A 16,709-nucleotide genomic window follows, 5' to 3' on the forward strand; every position below is an offset into this window, starting at 1 on the left:
TTCGATATTTTATGAACCAGTACAATTTATTCTTCAACCATAAAGTGGCATTTTTCCCAGTTTAGAACAAGATTAGTTTCCACACATCTCTTCAAGACGTTCTCAAGGTTAGATAAACAGAAGTCACAATTATTGCCGAAAACTGAAAAATCATCCATGAATACCTCGACTGACTCCTCCAAGTAATATGAAAATATCTCCATCATACATCGTTGGAAAGTACCTGGCACATTGTAGAGTCCAAACGGCATGCGACGGAATGCAAACGTGCCAAATGGGCACGTGAAGGTTGTCTTATCTTGAGCCTCCGACGCAATTGCAATTTGGTTGTACCGAGTAGCCGTCAAGAAAACAGAAGAATTCATTCCCAGCAAGCCTGTCTAACATCTGATCAATAAACGGGAGTGGGAAGTGGTCCTTTTTAGTGGCCAAATTTAACTTGCTGTAATCCATACAGATTCTCCACCCCATAGTTGTCCTTGTCGGAATTAATTCATTCTTGTCATTGGTGACGACTGTCATCCCCCCTTTCTTCGGAACACACTGCACTGGGCTCGGGTAGATGACGCTTGCATCTAGCCACTTCACTATATCTTTCTTCAAAACCTCGCTCATGGCAGGGTTCAAGCGACATTGCCTTTCTATCGATCCCGTTTTTCCATCATCCAGACGAATCTTGTGCATGCAATACGAGGGACTGATTCCTCGAATGTCTGCCAAGTTCCATCCTAAAGCCTTTGCGTTGTTCTTCAGGATCTGGATGAGTGCATCTTCCTTCTCCTTACTCAACGAGGCACATATGATAACAGGTAACGTGCTATTACCTCCTAAGTAAGCATACTTGAGGTGCACAGGCAACAGTTTCAACTCTAACACGGGTGGTTCTTCTAAGGATGGCTTAGTGTGTTGCGATGTTCGTTCAGATAACTTGAGTGGTTCAAAATTTGATTCAACTTATATTGCAGCGCAATTTTCGTCCCACATTGCGCCAATTCCAAAATCTTCTTCCTCCAACACTTCTAAGGGCCTCTGTCAACTTCGTAATCTAATATGATAAAGTCTGCAGGGAAGATAAACTTATCCACTTGCACGAGTACATCCTCTAATTTGCCCTCGGGATGCGTTATCGATCTATCGGCCAACTGTGATCGCGGTTGGTCTTGCGTTGCCAATATTCAGCTTCTTGAAGATCGACAAGGGCATTAGAATTATGCTCGCCCCTAAATCGCATAGCGGGTTTTTGATCTTCTTCCCTCTTATTGAGAAGGGCAATGTAAAACTCTTAGGATCTTTCATTTTAGTGGGAATGTTGTAGTGCAATGCATTCATATGTTAACGCAACTGTTTCATTTTCCCCGATCTTTCTTTTGTTGGCAAGTATATCCTTGAGGAATTTTCATAGCGCGACATCTTTTCTAGAGCTTCTATTAAGGGAATATTGATGTGTTGTTGTCGAGAATGTCCAGGAACCTCTGAAATTGCTTACTATTATCTTTCTTCTTCAGCCTGGACGGGAAAGGTGGAGGAACCCATCGTACTTCTTGTTTAGTTGGTTCTTCGTTGAGGTTCTATGCTTGCTGTGTTGTGGTGACTGAAGGTTGCGTTGATTTAGAATTGAAGTCTTGATGAGATTCATCTCTTGTAGATGTACTTACTTCTGAACTGGTAATTTTGCCATTACTGGTTGATTGGTAATCATCGACAGTTAAATCCACTGGTCTTGTTATTGAATCTGGTACTGGTGGCATAGGGGTTGTTGTTTTACCACTTCTCAATGTCACTGCTTGACATTGCTCTTTACCTCATGGCCCCGATGCTCCTGAACTGCTAAGCAGTGTACCAGGCGCTTTATTCTTCAACTCAATCGCAAGCTGTTCAATCTGCTCTTCCAAATCTCTAAGGGAGGCAGCTTGCGATTGTCTAATTGCCTCGCTCTTTTCGATATAATGTTTCAATGACGTCTCCAGAGATGAGGTACTGCAAGAGGTATCTAATAAGAACGGTTGGTCATTGGGTGGTATACTTTGAGAATTACCTGGGCTATAGTCCGGATTAATGAAGACCAGAGGGTTGCCTCGATTCCCTTGATAACTGTTCTGATGAAAATTGTGGCTCCCCTGGTTGTGATTCTCGTCCCAACTTAAAGTTGGGTGATTCTGCCAACAAGGGTTATAGGTGTTGCCAAACGGTTCATTGTAGACAGAGTATACGGGCTGTTGATTCCATGGGCAGACTTCCACTGAATGTCCCTCTCCATATTTAACACAATTCATTGCGGCCACATGTGTCAACACATTAACTTGCGCTGAACCTTGAGAGAGATGTCTTTGTTGATTAGCCATAGTCTAAAGAAGCGAGGTCATTGTGGTCATCTATTCTACCAGTGTGCTCATTGTATCATCTGGTACAATGGCATCTTCTGCTCTCTTTGATCCAGACCTCTTTCCTCGAACTCGGTATCTAACCATTCATTTGAATGTCGCGAGATGCAATCTAGGATGCTTTTGGCTTCTGTATACGATCTGCCCATTAATCTTCCTACTGCGGAGGCATCAGCAACTGCTTGCGTTGGTTGATCTAAGCCATTGTAAAAAGTCTCCATTTTGCAATCAGGAATCCCAATATGCGGACAACTCTTCAATAATTGTCTGAAACGCACCCAGGCAGTACTCAAAGTTTCATACCCCTTTTGTTCAAAATTCAACACATCCCTCCGTTTCCTTGCGTTGACGGCTGGAGGGAAGAATCTATTCATGAATCTTTTAACCAACTGATCCTATCCGTTAATCTCATCTGGCTCTAACGACTGAGCTCACCTCTTTGCTTCATCCCGCAGTGTATACAGGAAGAGATATAATCTAAGTCCTTCTTGAGTCACACCAGGCATAGAGAATGCGCTGCATATGTCTACAAAGCTCGTCAAATGAGCATGCGGGTCTTCTCCTTGTAATCCTTTGAATTGCCCCACATTCTTAATCATCTGCAGCATAATCGGTCTTATCTCAAAGCTCACGTTCTCCTCAACCATGGGTCTTGAAATTCCGAGCGACTTGGAATTGATGTGCTATAATGTGCATGCATGATAATGCGCTACAAGCTCATGTTGCCATAAACTTGTAAACATAAAATTTTATCTTATGTCACGCAACACATGGATGAATGATTGCTCATGCACACTTTATGCCATACTACTTCTAGATGTACGTGTTATTAATGAAATGTTTGTAGTATGCTATGCGTTGTCACAAGTTTCCTTGCATTGAATCCAAGTATAATTCCACTGCAAGCTTCTCGGAGTGATCAGAGGTCGAACACAGGGATTGCTTAGTTAATGCGTTACGTTCGTGATATATGCGACCGGTTTTACAATTAATAAAGAGTGTATGTGTACAGGTATTTAAATTGCAATAAAGTAAAATTGTGCGGTAAAGTAAAGTTGCGATAATAAAATAAAGTGCGATAAAAGTAAACCTAAGCTATTATGATACAAGATGCAGAATACTGATACATGATACTGAGTTTGAAACTGACTGTGAAGATTATACAAAGGATCATGTTATACGGTGGCAAGTCTTTATGTATGAAACAGAAACAGAAAGGATAACTAGTATAAACATCGCAAGTTCATTTATTGCGTTAAAGATATAACTAAGGTTCTGCTTTCGCTTGGCGTACACCTCTCGGTGATCGGCTGCGTTCCCACATCTCCGTGGTGAAACAGGGATGAACATAATGAATGCAAGGTTGCTTCAATCTCTGGAAGTACTTCTCGCTTTAGTTAACGTATTCTTCCAGCCTTCTCTCAATAGGAGGAATGGCATCTTCACTTCTGCTCTCACAGGTGAAGATGTCGTCTAGCATGCTTTAGCTAAACATATTTATTTCTTTAGCACAGATTAATTTACTTGCTTAATTCTTATTAATTACCAAGGGATTAAGAAAACATCGTGGAGAAAGCGATTCATGGAAGAACGGAAATAGGCAGAAAGATGGAGATGAAAATGATCATGACATTCAATACTAATATTTACCGTCTGATACATGGTGTGAATGATAGACTAAGAAGGTGAATACAATTGATGATAAAGAGATCGAAACAAATACAAAAGAGTGTCAACGTCTTGACACAGATCTGGACGGTTGATTTGCTTGCTGGCAAATTGATTGAATGGATAGAAGAGCTTCCCTCTAAGGCTTGCACGTCCAGTAGAAGTGACCTTGGTACAGAGCTTAAACGGTGGGGATTGAAAGGGTTTGTCCTAAGACTAACTTCTCGGCCTTGTCTCTTAATTCTTCCCGAATCTTCTCCAATCAGGCTCTTCAGACTAGACTCTCTCTCAATATACAAATATCAAAATATGCCTGTATCAAGTATATTTTGCAATGGAATGGCCAAGGCTATTTATAGGCTCACCTTTGACTCTCTGCAGTGTGGACCCCACTTTATTGTTAAGGCAGCTCCAGAAATGGTGGAATGAATATTTCTCTGTTATGCAATCAATCCCATCAGAAATGCACAACGGTTAGCTGTACATGTGTCTAAATCCTCTGCAATTGCATTGCTCTTTTGCATCTTCGATCATTTGTCAGCATGCAGTGTTGTTTTTGATTACTGCATGCGGTGGAAGTTAAGCTCTGGATCGATTATCGCATGCACCGTCATTGCGTTGATCGTCTCTTCATTATTGGTTGACGGGCATAATGCGACGGAGATGCGTTGTTCTTTTTATCTTGAGCCATTAACGCATGTGGTGACTTGATTTCCTGTAAAACAGAATGGAAACATTCTTTTCTACCATCGCAATAGTGTCAGTGGGTGTATTTACGATAATTCATAATTCTTGCATTTCTTAGCTAATTTCCATACAATCGACGCAACTTTTCTCTCTTTTAGCCGCAATATCTAAATAAAACAGTATAAATAACTTGTATTTCTACAAGTTATCAACAACCCATACAAAGCTATTTAAAAAGCTCCCAATTATAATACTTACTTAGAATGTCCCTCAAACTCCCTATCTTAAGATCCTTTTTTTTACAAAAAAGGAACTTTTCATAAAGTAAATGAAAAGATGTGAATACTCAAAATACACCATGATAAAAACCAACGGAAAAACCACTGAAGTGAGAAATAGGAGAATTCCGAAATATTCTCCGATTTTTGTTCAACCAAAATTCTGATTAAAGAGCTTTTAGCAACATTAATCCAGAGAAAAGTCGACAATGGAGCCAATTGAAAATCCAAAAGAAGTTGCAAAACAATGGCTTTTTCAAAGTATTGGAGAAAACCCAAAGTAAGTTGAAAATTCTGAGAAGCTTGATCCAAGATATGATGAATATAGGAGCAATCAAAGAAAATATGATACCCACAAAGAACAATTAGCTTAGCACAAGCTAACCCTTCCTCCGAGCACCACCGTGTTAAACACTTCTGATTCCTTTCCAGCCACATATTCCACAAATTAGTTTACAGTATTAATTCACAGCTTCCTTGCTTTCTTTCCATTTCAATGAATACATAACAATTTTTCTTTTACAATAACTATTAGTATTCAAACCAGCTGCATGCTACAGGACAATTATCTTACCCAAGCACATTTAATTATCAAGAAAAACTCATAAAATCTTGATATCGTACACAGGTGGCCAGGCGTCGTCTGACACCAGGCCACCATAGGTTTAATCATAATCCCCTATAGTTTCTTTTACTTCTTTCACATGCCTCAGTGACACAAAGCCAATCAAGGGTGGTTGATTCCCAGATAACAATTATTTGACACTTTTACTAGTTAAATGATGTTACTCATGATAGCCCCATCAAATCCAGTAGATGGTTGATTCCACAAACTCCTATAAGGAAACCATATGAAACAAATTTTTGGCATCCACCAAACTTGACGAACATTGAGAATGATTTTAAGCCACACAACGGACATTAATCTTCAAATTGAAGCTCTTCAAACAAACAGACTAAATGAAGATCTTACCCTTTTTGAGGGAGTTCATTCCCAAATCTTTGAAAACAAATTAAATCCAGAAGGCCATCATCTTCATGCAATTTATGAACTAGAGATCGAACCAAGAAATGACCATTTCAAGAACTAATCATTTCCGAAACCAAACTCATCTCACTCTGCTCCTCTTCCTTCAAATTTCTTCTGTCATACCCCAATATTTTGTTTCTAAATCCCACACCTCCCAACTGTTTTGCATTTATCTACCACCAAGTGCCCCAAACCATTGCCAAGATAGCACAAGTAAATTAACAATTCCTTTTGTCCTTCCAGTGCGCCTAGCAGTTTTAGAAACATATTGCAATGAAACACGAAAGCAAAAAGTAAAGTATTCATAGAAGTAAAAAATGACCTAATTAAAGTTCTCTTGACATCAGCAGTAAGAAAACTCCACTCTCTAATAGCAGCATCTCGAATTGCACCAGCAGCTTGAAATCGTGCATTAGCTACCTGAGAATTTTCTGGATAAGACATCAACAGCCAAGATCAGCACTAAAACCTGAGAGATCATCTTTTGCACCATAATAGGAAAGCAAAAGATTCATGAATCTATAGTTTTTTCATAGTGCTTTGAAGAACTTGCACAGACTCAGAAAAAAAAAAAGGAAAAAGAAAACAAAAAGAAATAGAGGGAGGGAGGCAGGAAGATCATAAATAGAGCAAGCATACAAACATGGTCAAATCAGATATATTTTTTTTTATGAAAGAACCATGAATAATTGAACAAAATTATCCTTTAAAATGGAAAATCTTCTTGTTGATTAAGAATAATATTTACAGCTACAATTACATAGAAAATTGGTTGCATCTCTAATACTCCATACGTGTACTTGATAAACCCTTTAGAGTTCATACCTAATAATTCATTAATTAATCCTTCCAACTGGACGGCCCACCAGATATTAACATATTGACAAAAAGCAGGATTTTATACACAAGACTTTAACTTCTTTTCCAACACATAAACACTATAGGAAGAGGTTTATAAACATAAAATTTCTAGTGGAACCATTCTGATCGGAACTAAAAATTAATGGAAATATTAATAGTGTTAAGAAGGAAAACTACAAGTTCGCCAAATACTTTGAGAGACATGGATTTTCACATAAACTATGTCCAGAAAACTGTCTTCTTCACCCTCCTGGCTTGCTCTATTCAAAGCCACTCTTCAATAACTAACTCCTTAACAAATGACAAATATGCCTCGGCAATCCTAAAAATATTTCTAATATTTATCTTACAAGATTCCTAACAAATCCATGATCATGACAAACTCGAAATGCATCCAAATTAACATACAATACCTTAATGGTCAAAATTGCGGCCTATCTTCTTCATTCACGGTTTCTTCAAAAAAAAAAAAAAAAAAAAAAAAAAAAAAAAATCAGACTCTCTTCTTCTTCCTTCATTCATGGTCTCTTCAAAAAAAAACTTCAGATCTATCTCTCCTCCAAACTTTAGTTACTTTCGTCTTCTTCAAATCAAAGTCTCTAAAAAACAGGGAGTGTGACATGTCCAGTTCTGTTTTTTCTTCAAAAAACAGAAAGTGTGACATACGTGCCGGTGTCCAGCTTTGTTTTTCTTAAAAAAAGAAAAGAAAAGAAAAGAAAAGAAAGTCCTTTTTTTTTTTTTTGCTGCCAGCCACCAGTACTTCGCTACCACATTGGAATCTTTTTTTTGTCAAAAAAAACAAAGGCTTCAAAACAGAGAAGAAAATTCTACAAAACAGCAGCCGTCATCAAAATTCAGGTACATCTTGGCTCCCAAATCCTAACTTTTTGTGAGCAATTTCTTAAGGTAGTTACTAATCAAGTTAAGTTTCTAATAATTAGATAGGACAGTATAAGAAAGGATCCGGCATGGAAATATGCAAAATTGCAAAATGATAAAGATGTTAATACATTAGTGTGTGGATTTTATTTAAAAGTAACAAAAGGAGGAGTTTTTAGAATGAAACAACACCTTTTTGGTGGTTATAGAAATGCTACGACACGTAGAAAATGTCTAGATCATGTGAAGGAAGAGATAAAAGAGTATATGTAAGAAAAAGAAGATTAAAGATGAAAGAAATTTGATTGTAGACATTGATGTGGAAAACTATGGTATTGAAGACGAGGACGAAGATGAAGTGTGCATGAGTAATTCGAATAAAAGAGTGGCACCGGCTTCAAAAAAGCCAAGACAAAAGGTCTAATGGATGCATATTTTACACCGAACCCAGAAAATGTGGTGAAAAATAGAAAGAATGACAAAGAAAAGGGAAAACAGATTATGATGAATGAGGCATACAAAAAGGAAATGAGGGGGCACACCATCCAAAGAATTGCTTGATGATTTTATGATGCGGGAATACCTCTCAATACAAAAAGGAATTAGAAGCCACAAATGAGTTGATGAAAAACCATAAGGTAGAGTGGGCCAAAGTTGGATGTACTATTATGGCTGATGGATGGACAGATAGAAGAGATAGGACATTAATTAACTTTTTAGTTAATAGTCCTAAAGGTACCATGTTTGTTGAGTCTATCGATGCTTCATCTTATGTGAAGGATGGAAAGAAAATGTTTGAGTAACTCGACAATTTTGTAGAACGCATTGGAGAAAGCCAATGTCACACAAGTTGTTATAGACTTCAGTAAATGTCATGGCACGTAAGAATGCAGTACTAACTCTTTCTTAAATTTGTTAGTCTTACCTTACGTTTGTTCTTACACATTTAAAAGGCCTAAATATGTTATTATTTTACTTTGTTAGTACTTAATAGGGATAGGACTTTGATAATTACATGAAGTTTCAGTAAAATCACTTAGGAGTTGTTTGGGATACGGAGTTGAGATAGGATGTCTGGAGTTCATATGTCTGTAGAATTCATCTATCTGTGGAGTTCATATGTCTGTGTTTGGGGTGCAGAGTTCATATATCTAGGTATCAGCTGATGCAGTTTTTTTAAACTCTTTTATTCAATAATATACTTTTATGATTACTATTTTTGTTTTGAAATTTTTTTATTCAATAATTCTACACATATTTGTTTGAATAAAATATGGATTTCAATTTTTCTTTAATTTTTAAAATTTTTCTTTCTTTCTTTCTTTCTTTCTTTCTTACGTTCTTTCTTTTTTGGGCAATGAACAACAATTAACTCATTACATTTCTTGTAGAAATATGTTTAAATAAAATGAGAAACTAAAGCGAAATCAAAATTTTTTATCCTAGCTAATTTTTCTCCTTGAATTTCATTATCATCTTCTTCTTTTTCTTCTTCTTCCTATTGTTGCTCTATATTTTTACTATGACATGAATTTTTTTAATTAAATCACCCCATCATCGTAACAGCCAATGGAATGTCACTACATTTCTTCAACAATTTCACTTTTATTTCCTCCAAATTTATAGAATTATCAGAGAAAAAATCTCTATTTTTCACTCATTTTGCTAGAAAATGTTCCAGGAATTTTTTTTTTCATTTTATTGTTTTTTTTTTTTTTGTTATATGTTACATACTTTTCAACTACATACATACTTTTCGTCTAAATATGCTTAACACTCATTTGATATGTGAATTCAATTAAAGAAAAATGTTTTTTACAAATTTTTACATATGAATATTGCACTTAATGTAGACAAAATAATATTTTATATATAATCAACAACCCTACAACATACTTTAACAGTCATCAGTCTTATAGTAGTCAAAAGTAGTTTTCGAAGTTGATTATCGAAGATGATTTTTGCTGGAGTTTGTAGTCGGAGGTGGTTGTCGGAGCCTAAAGTTGGTTGCATGAAAGTGTATTGGAGTTGGTTGTCGAAGTTTCTTATCAGAGGTGGTTTTTGAATCCTGGAGTTGGTTGAGTGAAAGTGGTCATCAAAGTTGATCATCAAAAATGATTTTTGCTGAAGATTGTAGTCGGAGGTGACTATTGGAGCCCGAAGTTAGTTGCATGAAGGTGGTACTAGAGTTGGTTGTCAGAGTTTGTTGTCGAAGGTGGTTCTCAAAGCCCCAAGTTGGTCGTTGAAATTTCTCGCTCAAAAGTGATGATCGAAGGTGATTTTCATCGGAGCTTGTAGTCAGAGTTGGTCGTTGGAGTTTGGTGTCGGAGCAAGTTGGTCATCAGAGTAGGTAGCACGAAGGTGGTCATCGAAGTTGGGTCACTGGAGGTGGTTGTCGAAGCTGGTCACACAAAAGTTGTCGGAGCTTGGAGTTGGTCGCCGGAGCTGTCGTCAGAGGTGGTTGTCGAAGCTTGAAGTTAGTTCTTGGAGTGTGACAGTGGTCGATGGGTAAAGTCACTGAAAACATGGGAAGAAGTAGTGTTTTAAAAGTCACGGCCGAGCGCACGCCTAGACGCAAGGCACAATGCTAGCACCTCGTCTCTGAAAGGCGAGGTGCACGAGGGAAGGCGCGCACCTTCTGGTGCCTTCCACAAAGCGCCTAGGCACTCTTAGGCACGCCTATGCCTTTTTTTTTTAATACTACCTAAATATCATTTTAAATATAATATATATATCTTTATAATTTTTAAACCCAAATCTCCAACAAGTCATGTACGAATGACGACTGCATTGCACAAAAAATCAAATCTTATTGGACAGTTGCTTCTTCTTCACGGTTCCATCTCCAACAATTCATAGGCGTGCCTAAGACAGGAGTGGCCCTCGTCCGATGAGGCAGCCATATCGTGTTTTGAAATCAAATGTGAAGGTGGATGGCTATTCTGGGGATAAAATGTTGGTAGGGGCAAATGAGGTGTTGATTGGGGGAGATGAGGGTGTGGCTGGTGGGTTGAAGATTTCAGGGGCTGGGGTTGTGGATGAGTCACCATTGTTGGTTGCAGAGGCAGTGGCGACAACAGGGGGGATGAAGGGAATCGAATGCGAGGATTTCCATGAGCAGTGGAAGGATCATTCCAAATTACAATCGTATATGAACTTTACAATTACAATCATAAACGAAAACATACGGTTATGCTAAAATAAAATAAAAAATTACAAAATGTTATACAAAAGATCAAGGACAAGAGTAACACACTTTTGCAGACTCATCTTTGAGTTCCTTGATCACGAACGCTCGATCACAGCAACACAGCAACACACAAAAGCTCGTTCAACACGACCGCTACACTGCACGAACACCACACACTCGAATTAAGCGATCGCCTAGGTCACAAACACCCCGAACACCATGAACGACCTCCACAGAACCTCGACAGTGTTGAGTTCAGTATGACACCACCTAGAAGGTTACCTTGGTATTCTCAGTGTGAGAATCCAGAGGGTGGGCTCTGTGTGGACTTGGTTTGAGGCAGAAATAGGGAGGAACCAAAATCATGTAAACGATTGAGCAAGTGGGAGATGGAAGGACCTATCGTATAGGTCGATGCCCAATCGTTTAGAAAAAGCTATGCGATCGCTTAGCTGAATGTCTATCGCGTAAGAACACTCTACGATCGTTTAGTTAACTCCAAGTTGTCGCTTAGTAAATCTAATTTACTTGACAATTATTCGTGAGTATTTTCTGAGTTTGGAAATCTCAAATCAACATTTTTACAAATCTTCCTCAAAATAGGAAAACATTTTTCCTTTTATCTCACGGTTACCATGAAACCACCAATAACCTTCCACTCAATTAGTTAGTAGAGAAAAAGAGATAATTATCCAATAATTAATATTATTATAAATATAAATGATAACTAACTTACCATAATATATTTATAACCTATAGTTTTAATATTTCATCACATGAAACATATAAACCATAGCTCTTTTTCTATTTCGTAGCACTTAATGTAAATCTCATTTACATTAATCCTCCACTTGATGTATCTCATACAGCATACCGATCATATCATATATAATCGAATTATCTCTTGTCAATTTGAACATTTCAAATCAACACCAAGAACTGATCCTCAACTTGAATATATTGAGCTACGAAGGGGACCTTATGAACATGTAACTCGAAGCTCCAACGATACGTGAATAACTGACTAAACTCTTTAGTCACGGGATCCACCATCGGTTAACTGCCAAGCACTCCACTAAAGATCGACAGTTGAACTCTCCTTCCTATAGATATATTATGTGTCCATCTTAACTAATCAGCAGTGCAACAGCCCTTCACAGTGATGGAACACGAGACATGCACAACGAAATAAGGATCTAATTACACTCTAGTTGCTTCTAATAAAAAGGAAATTAGTATACAAAAGTAAAAAAAAAAAAAAACAGTAAACTAAAAGCGATAGTGTATAACCTTTGGAGCTCCCAAAAAAAAACTTTTTCTCGCTGAATCTCGACCCAAACTCTACCAGACCACCACTAGAGTTTCCTTGCTATTCTCTGGACTCAGAACCGGGTTGTGGGACCCGGTGAATGAAGCAATGAAAATAGAAGCAAGGGATGTTCAAGGTTAATGTGAGAAAAAAGGGAATTTTGGTGAGAATTTTGGAAACCAAAATTATAGAAAATTTTGCTTGCTAAAAAGAAAGGAAGAAGAAATTTGTATTATAAAACTTCCTTTTATAAAACAATTACATACATCTAATGCATGTAAAAACTCACCAAAAATCAACACCTCACAAAGCACTAAACCAAAGTGGGCTATGTGTCATTCTATAATGTTTACACATAGTCCACTTAAGTTAGTGGGATTATCCAACAAAAATGTTGGATAATTTCACTAACTCTAGTCAAGGGCAAAATGGTCTTTTTCCATTTGGTCAAAGTCAAACTTTGACTTTCCCTAGTGAAAAAGTCAACCCTGTTCGAATTTGGCGATTGCTGGAGCTGCATTTTTCAAATCTTTTGCACGTTCCCAATTGATTTCTTTGTTAGGGAGGTCCTTCCACATCACTAAGAACTTTGTCAGTTCTCGTCTCGATCTTCTGATACGGTGCATACGTCTATCCAGAATTTGTGCAACTTCCTTTTCAGCTGAATTCTTCATCGTGACAGGTAGGCGCATCAACATATTCCACTGCTCGTCATCGGGATCGGGATGATAGGGCCTTAGGATACTCACATGGATCACAGTATGGATCCTCATCTATGAGGGTAACTGAACCCTATACGAGGTTTTCCCGACCTTCTCAATCACTTCCACTGGTCCTTCGTATTTTCGTACTAGGCGTTGGTCTCTCTGACCTTGAAAACGAAACTGTTTTGGTTGCAGCTTGATCAGTACTTTATCCCCAGCTTGAAATTTAAGGGCCCACTTCTTCATCCTTCTTGATGCTCTTTCTAGACAGGCGTGAGCTATCACAGAGGTTTTGCTACACTCTTTAGTGAACTTGTGTACCTGAGGGCTTTTACCCATATAGGGATGGTCCACCAGATGTGGCATGAGTGGTTGTCTACTGTATACTACCTCGAAGGGCGTCTTTCCAGTCGCAGAACTTTGTTGGCCGTTGAAGTTAAACTGAGCAACATCTAACAACTGGACCTAGTTCTTCTGTCTAGCGTCGATAAAGTGATGCAAATATTCCTCGAGCATACTGTTAAAGTGTTCCGTCTGGCTGTCTATTTGGGGATTGTAGCTAGAGGAAATGTTCAGAGTTGATCCCAATATCTTGAACAATTATGTCCAAAAGGTCCCAGTGAATCTACCGTCCCGATCACTAACAATGCTCGCGGGGACGCCCCATAATTTCATAATGTGCTTGAAGAACAGTTGGGCAGTCGTCACAGCTGTACATATCTTCGGCGTTGGGACAAATGTGGCATATTTTAAGAACCGGTCAATGATAACAAGGATCAATTCGAACTCTCCAACCTTGGGTAAATGGGTGATGAAGTCGAGAGACACACTCTCCTGGTCTAGAGGGCATAGGTAGGGGCTCCAACAGATCCGCTAATTTCTCCCTTTCAACCTTATCTTGTTGGCAAACAAGGCAAGTCTTGGTAAATTGCATGACATCGTCTCGAAGGCTCGGCCAATAGTAACCTATTTTAGGAGGGAATAAGTTCTCTGCCAACCATTATGTCCTGCCCATGGTTTGTCGATACACTCTTTCATCAACGATCTTCGTAACACCCCAGATCTGGGGATGTAGAGGTGATTGCCCTTGGTGTACAATAGGTCATCTTCAACCCAAAATTGGCATGTCTTCCCCTCTTTGGCCAACTGTATAATGGCCTGTGCCAATGTGTCATTTGCCAAGTGTGTCTTGACAGTTTCTCGCACTGTTCCATTCAACGTACTTGCTTTCAGGTGTGCGAACATGCACAGGGCCGCATGTTTGCTCTTCTGGCTAAGAGCATCGGCCGCTTACTTGCATTTCCCTGGTCTATGCTCAAATTGGAAATCAAATTTTGCTAAACACTCCTACCACTATACCTTCTTTAACGATAACTTCGGCTGGTTGAAAAAGTGGCAAATGGAGTTATTGTCAGTCTTGACTACGAATTTGGCCCCTAAGAGATACTATCTCCAGGCCCTTAAGCAATGAACTACTGCCAATATCTACTTCTCAGAGGTGGCATACCTCCGTTCTGCATCATTCAATTTCCTACTCTCATATACGATGGGGTGTCCATCTTGGAGGAGAACACCGCCCAACGCAAAGTCAGAAGCATCAGTTTCAACTTCAAACGGGTTGGTCACGTCGATAATTCTGAGGACCGGCCCTTCAATCATCAATTTCATCAAGCCCTCGAAGGCGACTTGACATTCGGGAGTCCAACTCCATTGGTTATCTTTCTTCAATAGCTCGGTCAATGGCCCTGCTTTTCTTGAGAATCCTTCTACGAACCGTCTATAGTAGTTGGCTAGTCTGAGGAAGGATCGTAATTCAGTCACGGATGTCGGCACCTTCCAATCCCTGATCATTGCCACCTTACCCTCTTCCATGCCAATCTGACCACACTCAATCACGTGGCCGAGGAAATTTATGCGCTCTTGGGCAAAGGAGCACTTCTCTCTCATTACATATAGTTGGTTTTTTCTCAATTTTTTGAAGACTAGTTGGAGGTGATGTTGGTGGTCTTCTATCGAGGTACTATATACCATGATTTCGTCTAGATATACTACAAAAAATTCATCGAGGTATTCGTGAAACACTTGGTTCATCGGAGTACAGAAGGTTGTCGGAGCATTGGTGTGGCTAAAGGGCATCAAGAGGAATTTGAAGGCTCCATACCTTGTGACACAGGTCGTCTTGGGTTCATCTATTTCAGCAATCCGAACCTGATAAAACCCCAACTGCAGGTCCAGTTTCGAGAAATATCTGGCACCGTGGAACCGATCAAATAAGTCAGTGATGATAGGAAGGGGGTATTTATTGCGAACTGTGAGCTTGTTCAAAGCCCGGTAGTCGATGCATAACCAGAGGCTTACGTCTTTCTTCTTTTGAAACAATATCGGGGCTCCGTAAAAGGCCTTTGCCAGTCTAATAAATCATGTATCTAACAGTTCATCTAACTACTTTCGAAGCTCGGCCAACTCTGGCGGGGCCATACGATATGCATTCTTGTCGAGCGGCTTCGCCCCTGGTAACATCTCGATCTCATGATCAATCCCCCTTCGTGGAGGCAAGGACTTGAGCAAGCTCTCGGGCGTGACATCTCGATACTCTTCCAAGACAAATAGAATGTCTCGGGGGATTTCTTCTTCTGCAGCTTTGACTGACTCCATCGGGATGGCCATGAACGTGGGTTCATCGTGGGCAAGGCCTCTTTTTAGTTGGAGGTCTGAGATCATTCTCAATCCGTTTGGCTGTTTGATACTAGATTGAACAACGATGGGTGTAGATTCGGCAATTACTAGGCATTTGGCGAGGGGCATCGGTATAACTTTGTGTTCAAGTAGGAATTCCATCCCCAACACCACATCAAAGTCGTCCATCTTAACAATTACGAAGTCAACAAGGCCTTTCCGGTCCTCTAACTTCATCGGTGTTCTCTTTGTTATCCCCGTAATCGGCAGGGCTACAGAATTCACAGCTATCATCTTCCCCGCATCTCTTTCCCAGGTTAAGTTCAGATGGCGAGCTTCAGTTTCAGTCATGAAGTTATGGGTTGCCCCAGAGTTGACCATAGTGCTTTTGGTCGATCTCTGGTCTAGTGGCTTCGTCTTCTTTGCCATTTTCTTTTGAAGCACAGATAAGAATTTCAACACCTCCATCCTGGGATTCTCACTCTCTATAGCCGGCTCAATTTCCGTCTCGCCCTTTTCAGCCTTATCTTCTGAGCTAGAAGCCAATGTGGCTTGAAAAGCATTGAAAGCAGTCCGATTCGGACTCACCCTCTCTGTGTGGTCCTCTAAATATGAAACAAGATAGGGGTGGTTGTAGTTGTATGCTGTTGTGGCAGCCCCCGCCAGTTTTTTCCTGATCTCGACTGGGAGGGCTTACGGTCTCCCCCGGTGTTCTTGTCTCCTCCCTCAAGCCTGGAAGGGCTGGAACGATTGTTTTTGTTCCCACTATTTGAGGAGGTTGGCTGTTTCTTCACGTCTTGCAAGTCAGTGCTAAGGTCATATAATCATTTTGCTGCCACATAGGCAGAGGAGAGATCTTGTACTCTTTGTTCATATAACATTGACTTCGCCCATGGTTTCAGCCCTTCAAAAAAGCAGAAGACTTTGTCTTTCTCGGACATGTCACGTATATCCAACACGAGTCCTGCGAATTACTTTATGTAGTCCCTAATGTTGCCTGTTTGCTTCAACTCTCAGATTTTTCGTTGAGCCAAGATCTCAACATT

General features: G+C 39.5%; 1 long non-coding RNA gene across 1 annotated transcript; it reads right to left on the bottom strand.

Annotated features, from left to right (window-relative positions):
• Positions 1 to 3,774: 3,774 nt before the first annotated feature.
• On the bottom strand, positions 3,775 to 7,674 carry LOC120069409. The gene is made up of 3 exons (XR_005479528.1): positions 7,480 to 7,674; positions 7,319 to 7,361; positions 3,775 to 6,475 (listed from the first exon to the last, which is right to left on the bottom strand). It is a non-coding gene; the product is annotated as an uncharacterized LOC120069409 (long non-coding RNA).
• Between the last annotated feature and the right edge of the window lie 9,035 nt (positions 7,675 to 16,709).

The sequence above is a fragment of the Benincasa hispida genome, unplaced genomic scaffold, assembly GCF_009727055.1.
Source record: "Benincasa hispida cultivar B227 unplaced genomic scaffold, ASM972705v1 Contig387, whole genome shotgun sequence".
In the NCBI taxonomy this organism is placed as follows: domain Eukaryota; kingdom Viridiplantae; phylum Streptophyta; class Magnoliopsida; order Cucurbitales; family Cucurbitaceae; genus Benincasa; species Benincasa hispida.